General features: G+C 34.0%; 1 pseudogene; it reads right to left on the bottom strand.

The window, feature by feature from the left end:
- Positions 1-13,574: 13,574 nt before the first annotated feature.
- On the bottom strand, positions 13,575-14,535 carry LOC104679091 (annotated as a pseudogene).
- Between the last annotated feature and the right edge of the window lie 1,186 nt (positions 14,536-15,721).

Below are 15,721 nucleotides of genomic sequence, written 5' to 3'. Positions count from 1 at the left end.
AATGTATGCAAATCAATAAACATAATCCATCACATAAACAAAACCAATGACAAAAACCACATGATTATCTCATAGATGCAGAAAAGGCCTTTGATAAAACTCAACACCACTTCATGCTAAAAACTCTCAATAAACTAGGAATTGATCTTAAAATAATAGTATCTTAATATAATATTATCTTAATATTATATCTTAAATAATATTATATCTTAAAATAATAGTATCTTAAAATAATAAGAGCTATTTATGAAAAACCCACAGCCAATATCATACTGAATGGGAAAAAGCTGGAAACATTCCCTTTGAAAACCAGCAAAAGACAAGGATGCCCCTTCTCACCACTCTTATTCAATATAATATTGTAAGTTCCGGCCAGGTCAACCAGGCAAGAGAAAGAAATAAAGGATATTCAAATAGAAAGAGAGGAAGTCAAATTGTCTCTGTTTGCAGATGACATGATTGTATATTTAGAAAACCCCATTGTCTCAGCCCAAAATATCCTTAAGCTGATAAGCAACTTCAGCAAAGTCTCAGCATATAAAATCAGAGTGCAAAAATCACAAGCATTCCTATACACCAATAGTAGACAAACAGAGAGCCAAATCATGAGTGAACTCCCGTTCACAATTGCTACAAAGAGAATAAAATACCTAGGAATATAACTTACAAGGGATGTGAAGGACCTCTTCAAGGAGAACTACAAACCACTGCTCAAGGATGTAAGAGAGGATACAAACAAATGGAAAAAATTCCATGCTCATGGATAAGAAGAATCAATATCATAAAAGTAATTCACAGATTCAATGCTATCCCCATCAAACTACCATTGACTTCCTTCACTGGATTAGAAAAAACTACTTTAAATTTCATATGGAACTGAAAAAGAGACTGCATAGTCAAGACAATCCTAAGCAAAAAGAACAAAATTGGAGACATCATGCTACCTGACTACAAACTGTACTACAAGGCTACAGTAATCAAAACAGCATAGTACTGGTACCCAAACAGATATATAGACCAATGGAACAGAAGAGAGGCCGCAGAAATAATGCCACACATCTGCAACCATATGATCTTTGACAAACCTGATATACACAAGCAGTGGGGAAAGGATTTCTTATTTAATAAATGGTGTTGGGAAAACTGGCTAGCCATGTGCAGAAAACTGAAACTGGACCCCTTCCTTACACCTTATATGAAAATTAACTCAAGATGGATTAAAGGCTTAAATGTAAGACTTAAAATTATAAAAACCTTAGAAGAAAACCTAGGCAATACCATTCAGGACATAGGCATGGGCAAAGATTTCATGACTAAAACATCAAAAGCAATGGCAACAAAAGCCAAAATTTACAAATGAGATGTAATTAAACAAAGAGCTTCTGCACAACAAAAGAAATGACTGTCAGAGTGAACAGGCAACCTACAGAATGGGAGAATATTTTTGCAATCTATCCAACTGACGAAGGACAAATATCCAGAATCTACAAGAAACCTAAACAAATGTACAAGAAAAAAATAAACCCATCAAAAAGTGGGTGAAGGATATGAACAGACACTTCCCAAAACAAGACATTTATGTGGTCAACAAACAGATGAAAAAAAGCTCATCATCACTGGTCATTAGAGAAATGCAAATCAAAACTACAATGAGATATTATCTCATGCCAGTTAGACTGGCAATCATCAAAAAGTGAGGAAACAACAGATGCTGGAGAGGATGTGGAGAAATAGGAACACTTTTACACTATTGGTGGGACTGTAAATTAGTTCAACCATTGTGGAAGACAGTGTGGCGATTCCTCAAGGATCTGGAACCAGAAATACCAGTTGACCCAGCAATCCCATTACTGAGTATATACTCAGAGGATTATAAATCTTTCTACTATAAAGGCACATGCACACATATGTTCATCGCAGCACTGTTCACAATAGCAAAGACTGGAACCAACCCAAATGCCCATCAATGATAAACTGGCTAAAGAAAATGTGGCACATAGACGCCATGGAATACTATGCAGCCATAAAAAAGATGAGTTCATGTCCTTTGCGGGGACCTGGATGAAGCTGGAAACCATCATTCTTAGCAAACTGAGAAAGGAACAGAAAACCAAACACCTCATGTTCTGACTCTTAAGTGGGAGTTGAACAATGAGAGCATATGGACACAGGGAGGGAAACATCACACACTGGGGCCTGTTGTGGGGGTAGGGGGCTGGGGGAGGGATAGCATTAGGAGAAATACCTGATGTAGATGACGGATTGATGGGTGCAGCAAACCATCATGGCACGTGTATACCTACGTAACAAACCTGCACATCCTGCACATGTATCCCAGAATTTAAAGTATAATTTTAAAAGTATGAAAAAATAAAAACCCGAAAACATTAACAGCCTTTATTGTAGCAAAGGCAAAAGCAAATTTAACAAAATGTAAAAAGCTGGTCCATCAAGGTAAAGGGTTTTCAGATGTTCACTGTACTATTCTTTTAACTTTTGTGTAGGTTTCAAATTTTTCAAAATAATATTCAACATAATATTCAATAATATTCAACATAATATTCAATAATAATATTTTTCATTCAGCATGAAAAATACAACAAAAAATTGGGTTTTCTTCTTATTGAGTTGTAAGAATACTTTTTGCAATCTCTTTTCGAGTCCTTTGTCAATATATGTGTTACAAATATTTTCTTCAAATCGTGGACTTACTTTTCACTTTCTTTTTTTTTTTTTTTTTTTTTTGAGATAGCGTCTCACTCTGGAGTGCAGTGGCGCAATCCCATCTCGTTGCAGCCTCCAACTCCCGGGTTCAAAAGATTCTCCTGCCTCAGTCTCCCGAGTAGCTGGGATTACAGGCACTCGCCACCACGCCCGGCTAATTTTTGTATTTTTTAGTAGAGACAGGGTTTCACCATGTTGGACCAGACTGGTCTCAAACTCCTGGCCTCAGATTATCCGCCCACCTCAGCCTCCCAAAGTGCTGGGATTATAGGCATGAGCCCGCACCCAGCCACTTCTCACTTTCTTAGTTGTATCTTTCAATGAGCAGAATTTTGTAATTTTCATAAAGTCCATTTAAAAATTTCATGCACAATTAGTGCATTCTGTGTTCTAAGGTATCTTTTCCTTCCCCATAGTTGTAAACATTTTCTTCTGTGTTTTCCTCTATTATATTTCTTCTAGAAGGTATATAAGTTGTAATATTTACTTTTAGGTATAAGATACATTTCAAGTACATTTGTAGCATGGTGTAATGATCAAAGTATAGTTTTTCTATTTATTGAACAAATATTCAATTGTCCCAGCATCATTTGTTGAGAAGACTATTTCTTTATCTTTGGAACCCTGATTAAAATAAATTAAACATATATGTATTGTTCTATTTTTTAACTCTCTACTTTGTTCCACTGATCTGATTATTGTGATTTATGGTAAGTCTTAAAATCCCATAATATAAGCACTCCAACTTTGTTCCCCTTTAAAACTTTATTCCAGTCATGTTAGGTCACCTAACATGTATTTCTATATAAGTTTTAGAATCAGCTTGTGAATTTCTACAAAAAATATTGCTGGAGATTTGATTTACATCCACTCTATATTTTAACTTAGAACTGATACCTTAACAATATTGATTTTTCTAATCAATGAAACAGTATATTTCTCAATTGATTTGCATCTTCTTGGGTGACTCTCAGAGATAAAAATTTTGAGGAAGTTTGTTTCTATCCTAATTTGCTGAGAGGTTTTTTTTTTCATGAATAGACATTAAATTTTATCAAATGATTTTTCTAAATCTATTTATAGGAACATATGGAGTTTTGTCTTTTTTTTTCTTTTTAGTTTGTTAACATGGTGAATTACACTGATTGTTTTTTCAAAGTTTAGACCAACCTTTTGTTTCTGGGATGAATTCCACTTGGGATGCATTATCCTTTTTTATGGTGCTAATTCATATTTGATAATTTTATTAGAAACTTTTTCATCTAGGTTCAGAAGAGATATTAATCTTCAATTTTCTTTTCTTATAATAGTTTGACTCTTAGTATCAAGGTAGTGCTGGACTTATAAAATGAGCTGGGAAGTACTGGTGTTATTTTCTGAAACTTTCTGGTAAGTTAGCTATTGTGTCTTCCTCGAATTTGGCTAAAATTCACCAGTAAATCCATCTGGAACTAGAGTGCTTTTTGTGGGAAGGTTTTAATTTACCATTTAAATTTACATAACTAATACAGAGCTATTTAGATTTTTGCAAAAGTATTTCTTTTTTTTACCAGTTTGGTTGTATAATTTTTGACAGTCAAGGAATTGATCTATTTCATCTAAGTTGTCAAAATTATTGGAATAAATGTTTAAAAATTCCCTTATTATACCTATACTTTCAATATCTATAATATTTATGGTGATACTTCTCTTTCTTTTCTATACCTGAAATCTGTCTTCTCTCTTTTTTCATTGGTTTAAACTAGGAGTTTATTATTTTATCAATCATTTGTTAAAAGCAGCTTTGATTTCTTGACTTTTCTTTATTCTTTGTGTATTTTCTATTTAATTGCAAATTTATAGAAGCCTTATTAAGATGTAATTCACATATACAATGTGTTCATTTAAAGTGTACACTCTGTTTTTAGTGTATTCAAAATTGTGCAACCATCACCATAATCAATTTGAGAACAATTTCATAACCCTCCCCCCCAAACAAAAAATCTTCTATCTAGTCACTGTCTTTTTTTTTTTTTTAGCACAAACATCCCCAGCTGTAGGCAACCACCAAACTACTTTCTATCTCTCTAAAAATGCCTATTCTGGATGTTTTATATAAATGGAATAAAATCATATGTAACTTTTCGTTTCTGGCTTCTTTCACTTAGTATAACGCTCTTAAAGTTTCATCCATTTTGCAGCATGTATCAATACTTCATCTATTTATTTTTTTAACTCAAATTTTTTTAGCCATTAATTTATTTTTATTGTTGAATGATACTCCATTGTGTAGATACATCACATTTCATTTATCCATTTGGGTTGTTTCTGTTGTTTGGCTATTATGAAAATACTCTATGATGTTGATTGTTTCCTTTGCCTCAATTTTTAAATTTGAAATGATCCAATTTTTAAAAATTTTTGCTTTTGCTGTCTGTGCATTTGGGGTCATATCTGAAAAACCATTGTCCAGATTAACATCAAGAAGCTTTCTCCCATGTTTTCTTCTAGTGGTTTTACAGTTTCAGGTCTTACATTTAAGTGTTTTGAGTTGATTTTTGTATATGGTGTGAGATGAGGGTCCATTTATTCTTTTGCACGTGGATATCCAATATCTTTTATTGAAGAAACTGTCCTTTCCCCATTGGATGCTCTTGGCACCTTTGTTAAAGATCAATTGACCATAAATGCATGGGCTTATTTCTGGGGTCTCCATTCTGTTCTACTGGTCTGTATGTCCGTGTTTATGCCAACACCATACTGTTTTGAAGACTGTAGCTTGTAATTAAAAAAAAAAAAAAAATCAGGTATTGCTATACCTCCAACTTTGTTCTTTTTGTGCAGCTATTCGGGGGTGTTTTGTGCTTCCATGGGAATTTTAGATTTTATTTTTCTATTTCTGTGAAAAATGCTACTGGGACCTTGATAGGGATTGCACTGAATTTGTCTAAGCTACTTCGGCTTTGGAAATTTCTAACAAAGAATTTTATAGTGCTAAACATTTCCATCAAAAAAAAGATCTTAAATAAACATCCTAACTTTACATCTCAAGAAACTAGAAAAAAATAAATAAACTCAGCCCAAATTTGGCAGAAGAAGGAAATAGTGAAGATCAGAGCAGAGATAAAAAAAGCTACCAGGACCTGATAGCTTTAACTGCTGAATTCTACCAAACATTTAAAGCCCAATTAATGCCAATCCTTCTCAAACTCTTACAGAAAGTTGAAGAGGAAGGAGACTTCCAAACTCAATTTTATGAGACTAGCATTATCCTGATATCAATGTCAGACAAGAACACTACAAAAAATTATAGGACAAAATCCCCCAATTAATGCGGATACAAAAATCCTCAGCTTCGTGTGCAACTGTGTGTATCTTTCTTTTTCTTTTTACATTAATCTGTTACTCTCTAAAGAACACAAGATCCCCAGAAGCAGCCACCACTTTTTACTCAACTTTATATTTTTTATAGCCTGGAACACAAAGGTTTGTTTACCAGACTGACTGGCTGATTGAAAGGACTAAAAAATAGGAGTGTTCCTGAAACTAAGGGAAGTTTAGAGAAATGATAGGCATAGAAGGTTTATGTTTAAGCAGGAGTAAAAACAATATGGTTTCTTTATATGATTTTGGACTCTCTGTTCCTGTCAGGCAAAGACCGTGCATTAATTTCTGTAGTTACTAAGGCACCTAATATAAGTATGTTATATAAATAAATTCATTTCCATGTCTATAGTCTTCATGAAACCTAGAGTAATACCTTTCATTTAGATATGTCTGTTTTTTTTGAATAAATAAATTTTAGGTCAACATAAAAAAATCCTTAACAAAATACTAGCAACCTAAATTGAACAGTATATTTAAAAAATCATATACCTCATCAAAATACTAATAATCCAAATTTAAAAGGATCCTACACCTTACTTTAATGATCAAGTGAGATTTATTTTGGGGATGCAAAGATGGTTCAACATATGTAAATTAACAAATGTTGTACAACACATTACTAGAATGAAGGATAAAAATAATATGATCTTCTCAATAGATGCAGAAAAAGGCTCTGACAAAATAAAACATCCTTTCATGATAAAAATCTCAACAAATTAGGTAGAGAAGGAATGTTTTTCAACATAATAAAAACCATATATGACAATCTATAACCAACATCATACTCAGTAAAGAGAATTAGATGCTTTTTCTTTAAAATCAGGAACAAAACAAGGTGCCAATTCTTGCCACCTCTATTGAACATAGTAGTGGAAGTCCTAGCCAGGGCAAATACATAAGAAAAAGAAATAAAAGGCACCTAAATCATAAAGGAAGTAAAATTGTCTCTGTTTGCAGATGACATGATCTTATATCTAGAAAGTCCTAAAGATGCCACCAAAAAACTGTTAGAAGTAAGAAATAAATTCAGTAAAGTTGCAAATACAAAATCAACATCAAAAAGTTAGTAGCATTTTTGTATACTCACAATGAACTATGTGAAAAAAATCAAGAAAACATTCTCATTCACAATAGCATAAAAATATTACTTAGAAATAAATTTAACTGAGTAACCAAATATCACCTGTTCCCCAAAAACCTATGGAAGTAAATAAATAAAGCCACCAATGACACACATAAAAAATAGGTTAAATTAATGACACTGCAAAGAAAACTCAACGAGACAACAGGACTAGTATTTCCAGAAAGTGAGAATCTTGATTGAATCCTGCTTGGGGGATGACAGTAGCTACTTTTTTTAAAAAAAGAGACGAGTGGAAAAATCTGAAATACGGACTTCATGTTAAATTAGGGAAGCATTTTAAGTGGGACAATGGTATTAAGGTTATATAGAATCCCATTCTCAGGAGATGCATGGTTAAGTAGTGTCATGTCTGTAACTTTCTTTGAAATGGTTCATATAAAGCAAATATGGCAAAATATTAAAAAAGGAAGAAATGTAACTGAGGAGGTAAAAGATCTGTATACTGAAAACTATAAAACATTCATGAAAGAAACTGAAGACACAAATAAATGGAAAAATATCCCCTGTTCATGGATTAGAAGATTTAATATGGCTTTTCACTTTCTTGATGGTGTCTTGGAAACACAAAAGTTTTTACTTTAGATGATGTCTGTTTTATCTATTTTTTTCTTTTGTTGCCTGTGTTTTCAGTGTCTTATCCAAGAAACTCTTGCTTATTCTAAAGTCATGAAAATTAAAGCCTATGTTTTCTTCTAAGTGTGTTATAGTTTTGGCCCTTACATTTAGATATTTGATCTAATTTTAGTTAATTATTTATATTATGTGGGGTCCAACTTCATTCTTTTGTATGTGGATATCCAGTTGTCCTTGCACTATTTGTTGAAAACAACTTATAATGGTGGAAAGCTCCATTGAATTGTCTTAGCAATTTTGTTTTTGTTTGTTTTTGAACTTCTATTTGTAACAGACTTAGCAACTTTGTTGAAAAGTAAGTGACTGTAAATGTGAGGGTTTTTACCAAACTGTCCTGATTACTGTTGTTTTATAGTAAGTTTTGAAATCAGAAAGTATGATTCCTCTTTGTTCATCTTAAGATAGTTTTGGCTATTTTTTGTCTTTTACATTTCCATGCGAATTGTAGAATTAGTTTATCAACATCTGCAAAGAGCCAGCTGGGGCTTTAATAGGAATTGAATTGGATTTTTAGGTCAATTTGTGGAGAATTGCCATCTTAGCAATATTGTCTTTCTATTCATGAGCATGGATGGTTTTCCATTGACTTAGGTCTTCTCTACTTTCTTCAATGATGTGTAATAGTTTTCAGTATACAAGTCTTGTACTTTTGTTATGTTTATCCATAAATAGTTTCTTTTTTTGATGATATTGTAAATAAAATTGTTTTCTCAACTTCATTTTTGGGTTGTTCATTGGTAGTGTATAGGACTAGAGTAGATTTTGTTTATTGAGCTTATATCCAGCAACCTTGTTGAACTTGATTATTACCTTAAATAGTTTTTTTTGTGTGTGGATATCGTAAGATTTTCTGTTTGCAAGATCATGTCATCTGTGATTAGACATAGTTTTACGTCTTCCTTTGCAAACTGGATGCTTTTTATTTCATTTTCTTTTTTAATTTCCCTGGCCAGAACATCCAGAACAATACTGAATAGAAGTACCAAGTGGTAATATTCTCATTTTGTTTCTGGTCTTGTAAGTAAAGCATTCACATTTTTTACCATTAAGTATGATGTTAGCTGGGTGTTTTTGTAGATACTTTTTATAAAAGTGTTGAGGAACTGTCCTTGTATTCTTAGTTTGTTAAGCGTTTTTTGTCATGAAGTGGTAAAAAAAACTTTGCTTTTTCTAACGTCTTAAGGTGGGAGGTTAGGTTATTGATTTGATATATTTTTTCTTTTTTAATGTAGGCATTTAAAACTATAAGTTTTTCTTCAAGCACTGCTTTATCTGCATCCCATAAGGTTTGGTAGGTTGTATATTCATTTCCATTAATCTCAAAGTATTTTCCAATGTTCCTTGTACTTTCTTATTTGACACATTATTTATTAATATTAGTGTGCTAATTAATTTCTGCATATTTGTTAACTTCCTAAATTTACTTGTTATTGGTTTATAATTTCATTCAATTGTGGTAGGTGGAGAATATACTTTGTATAATTTTAATCCTTTTGAATTGGTTGAGGCTTGTGCTATAGTCTAGCTTATGGTCCATCCAAAAGAATGTTCCCTATGCACTTGAGAAGAATAGGTATTCTGCTGTTGTTGAGTAGAGTGTTCTACAGATGTTTGTTAGAGTTGGTTTAAAGTTGTTCAAGTATGTTACCATTTTATTAGGTAATATTAGGCAATATCTTTGTGTGTGTGTGTATGTGTGTGTGAATGGCATAGTATCTGACTATTGTTTTTCAAAACCCATTTTCTCCCAGGTCTTTTTTTTTTCTAATTGTGGGGATTTCAATAGCACTGTAAGTTCTAGAAATACTAGCTAAGTTATAGAAAAGCTGGCTGTATGTATGAAGTGAACACATTTTATTTTAGGTAAATTATACCTCAATAAAGTTGATTTAAAAATAAATTTATAATTCTAGGGAAAAGTTAAGGCTATAAGCTACCCTTCCTTAGGATAACAAATTAATTTATAAGCAGAAAGCTTTTGAAGGCTTATCACTTTAAAAAAGATTAAAAGAAAATCCGTCACACTTTTTTTAAACAGTATTTAAATTCATTTTTTTCTATCTCCAGTAGTCTTGTTATATAAATTTATTTTTTTCTTCTTAAATTCTTCAGCAAAATGCATCTGCCTTTACTGTTATTTTTTAAAGTTTAAAAAAGTTATCAATCGGCAATACCTGACCTTAAAATTCTAGCTGTCAACCATCTCAGGCTAGAAAAGCATATTTACCAACAGTTGTTCCTTAATTTAAAATACAATGTTCTCATTCTTTGTGTTCATTTAAAAAGAAACGGTTGATTTCAACTCTTGCTCTTCTCCTGATATTGCCTTGCAGGGTAAAAAACAATTTTGGATAGATTAAAAGTCTAAATTAACCATTAAAAGCAGGTAGACTTGTCAAGTCATCTTACTGGATTCATTGAGAATTCAAAGAAATAATAAATCATAGCCTTCATTATGTGTCTTTAGCTTGGAAGAAATCTTTTTTCAATGAGAAAGCTAATCATTTAACAAATACACATTCCCATGGGAAGATAATGTTAGGTATACCGTAGTTTTAACCCTCAACAACCTAAAGAAGAAGATTTAACACAATAAAACCCTTTCACTGCCTACTAAAAGTGAAGCACAGTGTAAACCTGACTTAACTACAGTAGATCATTTTGAAGGTATGTTTTGAAATTGATGGCCCAATTTTAATATTAAGATCAGCAAACACCATTAAGCGTCTAGCCAGGAGAACTAAAATAACAAGCGTGAGTGATTAATGCTGTGATTGTTTTCTAATTTTTTATTTTAATAGATCTGTCTTGGATGGTTAATTCTAGATGATATTGTTAAGTTTCTCCTAATTTGGTAGAAATACTGATATGAAATAGTTGGAAATACTGATATGTATAAAAACAAATGAACACTCTCTAAAAAAACACATCTTATCAAAAGAATGAACAGTTTTTTGGGTAAATTTTAGCTTAAACTTTTAGTCTAGATGTCAGTTAAGGAAACTTTATCCTGTTGTTTTTGCCTCAGAGGTTCTTCTTCCTGTCTTCTTTCTTCATTCCTTTCTTCTTTCTTCCTTCCTTTCTTATTACAATTTATTTGTGTGCATTTATGTTTGTGTTTATTTGTTTAATGTCTATATCCCATGTTTGACTCTTATGTATATATTTTTTTACCACTGTATATCCAGCATTTGTACCATGCTTGGCACATAGTATGCTCTATGGCACATACTGTCAAAATTTTGTTGAATGACCAAATTGATAAAACGTCAAGAGACCTGCTTTGAAATCCAGTCTTAAATTCTTTCTGACTTAGTAAATAACTTGAGCGAGTCACTCTCTACTTTGTTTGTCTTCATTGGTTTAGCGAATAATAATAATAATACCTTACATATAATATATTACATATTTATAATACTCATTTTTATAGCATTCACTGACTGATTACTATGTGCCAGGTACTCTTCTAGGTTTTAGGGGCATAGCAGTGAACCAAAAAAGACAAAAATATCTGCCTTCATGGAGCTTACATTCTAGTAAAATCTGTTGTTTGCTTTTGGTCTTGACAACGACCCTGTGAAGCAGGGTAGAGCTACTAATTCTATTGATTTACCAATGTGGAAGTAGGGGCTATGTGAAATTAAGTATCTAGTAAAGATCAATCAGTTAGTGAGTTTGAGAAGCAGGTATTTGTTGTCCAGTGCTTTTCCCATTATGTCACCCTTTCTCCCATAACTCCTCATCTAGCATGTGGAAATGTTCTGAGGAAAAGTAAGATCCAATTTATTTAACCTCTTCTGTAAAATTGACTGTGTAAGTACAAACTGATAACATGACTCAGGTTCTAAAGTGGCTTTAAAAACTGTGACATTTCAAGATACCTTCAATCTAAAGAAAACTTAAAATTTTAGTCTGAATCCTTTTGTTTATTAGATGTGGCCCTTTACAGTTTTGTAACACCTGCCTCTTATACCTAGTCTCTTGACTGTGGGAGTTGGGGCTTCCTATTGTTAAATGTTCTAGTACTCTACATTAGCATAGAAATCTAGACATTGCCCATAGCGGATAAAGTATTAGCTGCTAAGCAAGTGAAATTATTATGCCATCTGCTGCCTCTTATAAGGTGTGTTATCACCCAACTCACTTTTTGAATCAACACACCAAAGGCACCGTAAGTAATGTAAATTATGGTAGCTTGTACATTTTTCAACTGAATAAGCAGTTTATAAAAAACAAAAAGCCCAGCTAACTTTGTGCCTCTCCTAAATTTTAATAGATGCCTTGCAAAAAGTATTTTTGTCCTTCAAACTTTATTTCCATGAGATAATCTTTTATTAGACCATTAGATACCCCATATTCAAACTTAAAACAAGAATTAGTTATTGTTATGAACTTACAATAGTTCTTTGGCATTCTTAGTAAGTTACTCAGAGAAAATCAGGTATTTATTTTAATCCAATCATTTAAAATTCTAGAAAGCACTGAAATGCCCCAAAGTATGCTTACACTTGCATAGAGGAAACTAGACATGGAAAACATATCTATTTGACAGAAATGACAATGTAATTTCTTTATAAATCTGCCCTAAAGGCCATATATTTAATATAATTCTATTTGATTTTTGTCCCACTGATGAATTGGATTACCAAAGAAAAAACGCTTCTCAAAGTGTGTTTCTTGAGTATATTTCCTAAGAAATTAACCAGTATTATTGGAGGAGAAGAAAGATTTCTGTAGTTATATATGATTTTTAAAATGCCTGGTTAAAGAGGTTTCTTTGCTATAGGACTTCTCAGAACTGTAGCTACGTGAATATGTTAGTGTGTGTTGTAACCTCTAGTGGGCAATATTCTTCCCAGTCACAGAAAGATTTCTTCTTAGGAATATCTTGTGAGACTAGTGTTCTGGAAAACACAATATGGAAAACACTACCTTAGAGTAAGTGTTGGTATTTGCTTAATAGCTATGAAGTCTATATGTTTATTATGGTTGTTCTTCAGTCCTCTTCCACTACAGCCTGCTCTCTCTGGGTACTCTCAGTTGTACTCAAGGCTTTAAATGCCACTTGCAGTCTGATCATGTCTGTATGTGCAAATTCACCAACTCTGTCTCCTGAACTTTAGATACATATGCACACCTGCCTATCCAATTTTTCAAATCGAGTATTGAGGACTTCAAACTCAATTATCCAAAACTGAGCTCAATAGCTTCCTCTCAAACCTGCTCCTCCTGCTGTTTTCTTGTTTTATTATTGGAGACCACTGATATCCACTCAATTGCCCAAATCAGACACCTGGGAGCCATCCTTAACTCTTTTTACTCACTCTGTCTTCCCATACAACCATCAACATAACCTAACTATCCTCATTTTTTTTTCTTAAAAGACATTTATTCAGTGTCACAATCAGACTATTACATTTAGCAATCAACAGCATGGATGCAAAAAAAAATCTACATTGAAACCCTTTGTTGGAATGCTTTACACTTTCCACAGAACAGAAACTAAAATAGCCTGTTATACAATTAGTCACAAATACAATCCCTGAGTTTTTTGCCCATACACATGAGTATTTGTCTAAAACATGTCTTCTTTGTAGCAGCTAGGCCCTGCCACCACTGTGCTTGACTGAGTTCACAAATCTGTTGCAACCTGTAGCTTCCCTGTCACTTCTCTGACTCCGCTCTCCTGTTAAGCCTTGTTTCCCAATTAAAATCTTCTGCCACTGCCATAGCTACTACTGTTACTGGAACCGCCATGGCCACCTTGGTTTCCTGGTTGGGCAAAGTATTGGCCTCCACCACCACAGGGGCCAGAGCTTCTGCCTCCAAAGTTTCCTCCCTTCATGGGTCCAAAATTTGAAGACTGATTGCTGTAATTGCCAAAATAATTGTAGCTTCCACCACCTCCGAAATTGCTTCCATCATTACCAAATCCATTATAGCCATCCACACTGCCACCATATCTACCACTACCATGGCTGCCACCAAAGCCACCATGACCACTGAAGTTTCTACCATGACCAGAGTTGTCATTCCCGTCGAAACCACCTCCATGACCACCACCAAAGTTTCCAGAACCACTTTGCCTCTTTGACTGGAGAAAGCACTAGCCATCTCTTGCTTTGACAGGGCTTTCCTGACTTCACAGTTGTGACCATTCACAGTGTGGTATTTCTGAATGACAATCCTATCCACGGAGTCATGGTCATCAAAGGTTACAAAGGCAGAGCCCTTTTTCTTGCCACTGCCTTGGTCAGTCATGATTTCAATCACTTCAATTTTCCCATACTGTTCAAAATAATCTCTTAGGTGATGGTCTTCACTGTCTTCTTTAATGCCACCAATAAATCTTTTTTTTACAGTTAAGTAGGCACCTGGTCTTTGAGAAGCTTCTCTTGAGACAGCTGTCTTTGGTTCCATGACTCTTCCAGCCACCTTGTGCAGCCTTGCCTCCATGGCTGCACCCACCTCCTCCACAGTGGCATATGTGACAAACCCAAAGCCCCTGAGCGCTTGGTGTTTGAATCTCTCATTACTGCACAGTCCGTGAGTGTTCCCCATTGCTCAAAATGGCTCCTCAGGCTCTCATCAGCTGTTTCAAAGCTCAATCCTCCAATGAAGAGCTTCCTGAGCTGTTCAGGTTCTTTAGGAGACTCTGACTTAGACATAACGGCAGGGTGAAGAGAGACTTTAACGATGCTTCTTCGGTGGCATCGATGGGCAGAAAGGCATTATCCTCATTCTTTATAGCCCTCAAGTAAGTACACTTCACTCAAATTGCATTTAACTTAACTAAAGCCTTTATCATCTTACATATATTGCCAAAGTAACCCATCGTTCAATAGAAATATAATGTCAGCCATGTACACAAACTGTGTATGTAATTTGAAATTTTCTAATAGCCACATTAAAAAACAAATATAAGAGATAAAATTAGTTTAAAAAATATACTTTATTTAACCCAACATATGCAAAATATCATCACTGCAACATGTAGTCACTGTAAAATTATACATATATATAAATGAATGATATACTTTACGTTGTTATGTTTACACTAAGTCTCTGACATCCAGGGTGCATTTTCCACTTTAAATAATCTCAGTTTGTACCAGCCACATTTGAAGAGCTCAGTAGCCACATGTGGCTGGTGGCTATGATATTGGACAGCATAGCTCTGACTGGTTTCCCTGCCTGCAGACTCTCCCCTTCTAATTCATTCTCCCCAACTGCAGCCAGTGTGGCATATTTGATTCTATCACTTCACTGTTGAAGGTCCTTGATTGATTTTGCATTGCATAAGCTGTCAAGACCCATGATAATAGCTGTACTTACCTCTTGAACCTCATTTCACTCAACTCCACTTTAAGCTCCATACATACCGATCTCTTTATGGTTGTTTCCCAAAGATATCATGCCTTCTCTCCTCTAGGCCTTTGTACATGTTGCCCTCCGCTTAGAATTATCTTCCCCAAATATTTTGCCAAATGAACTATTAAGTCTCAGTTCTTCCAGGAAATCCTCCCTCAATGCAAAAGTTTGAATAAACTGCTACACCTATGAACTCTCATTGTATCATCTGCTTACCTAATATTAGAATTTATTGCAGTGTGTCTTATTGTATCCTCTGAGGTAAACTCTATTACAGTTTATCTCTCTTGATAGACTGTGAGCTCCATGAAGGTAGGTAGCAAATTGTGGTTCATTTTTTTTCTCATAGACCAGAGATAGTCCATGGCTGGTGCAGGGACTCAAGAATGTTATTAAAAGATCAAACTTCTCCCACTCAGCCATTCTTAAGTGTCAGTTTATCACCACATGCTCACAAGAATGCTACTGCAGCTCCAGATGCTA

Source organism: Rhinopithecus roxellana, chromosome 2 (assembly GCF_007565055.1).
Source record: "Rhinopithecus roxellana isolate Shanxi Qingling chromosome 2, ASM756505v1, whole genome shotgun sequence".
NCBI lineage: Eukaryota > Metazoa > Chordata > Mammalia > Primates > Cercopithecidae > Rhinopithecus > Rhinopithecus roxellana.
The sequence above is the reverse complement of the archived record's forward strand: the minus strand, read 5'-3'. Positions and strand labels throughout refer to the sequence as shown.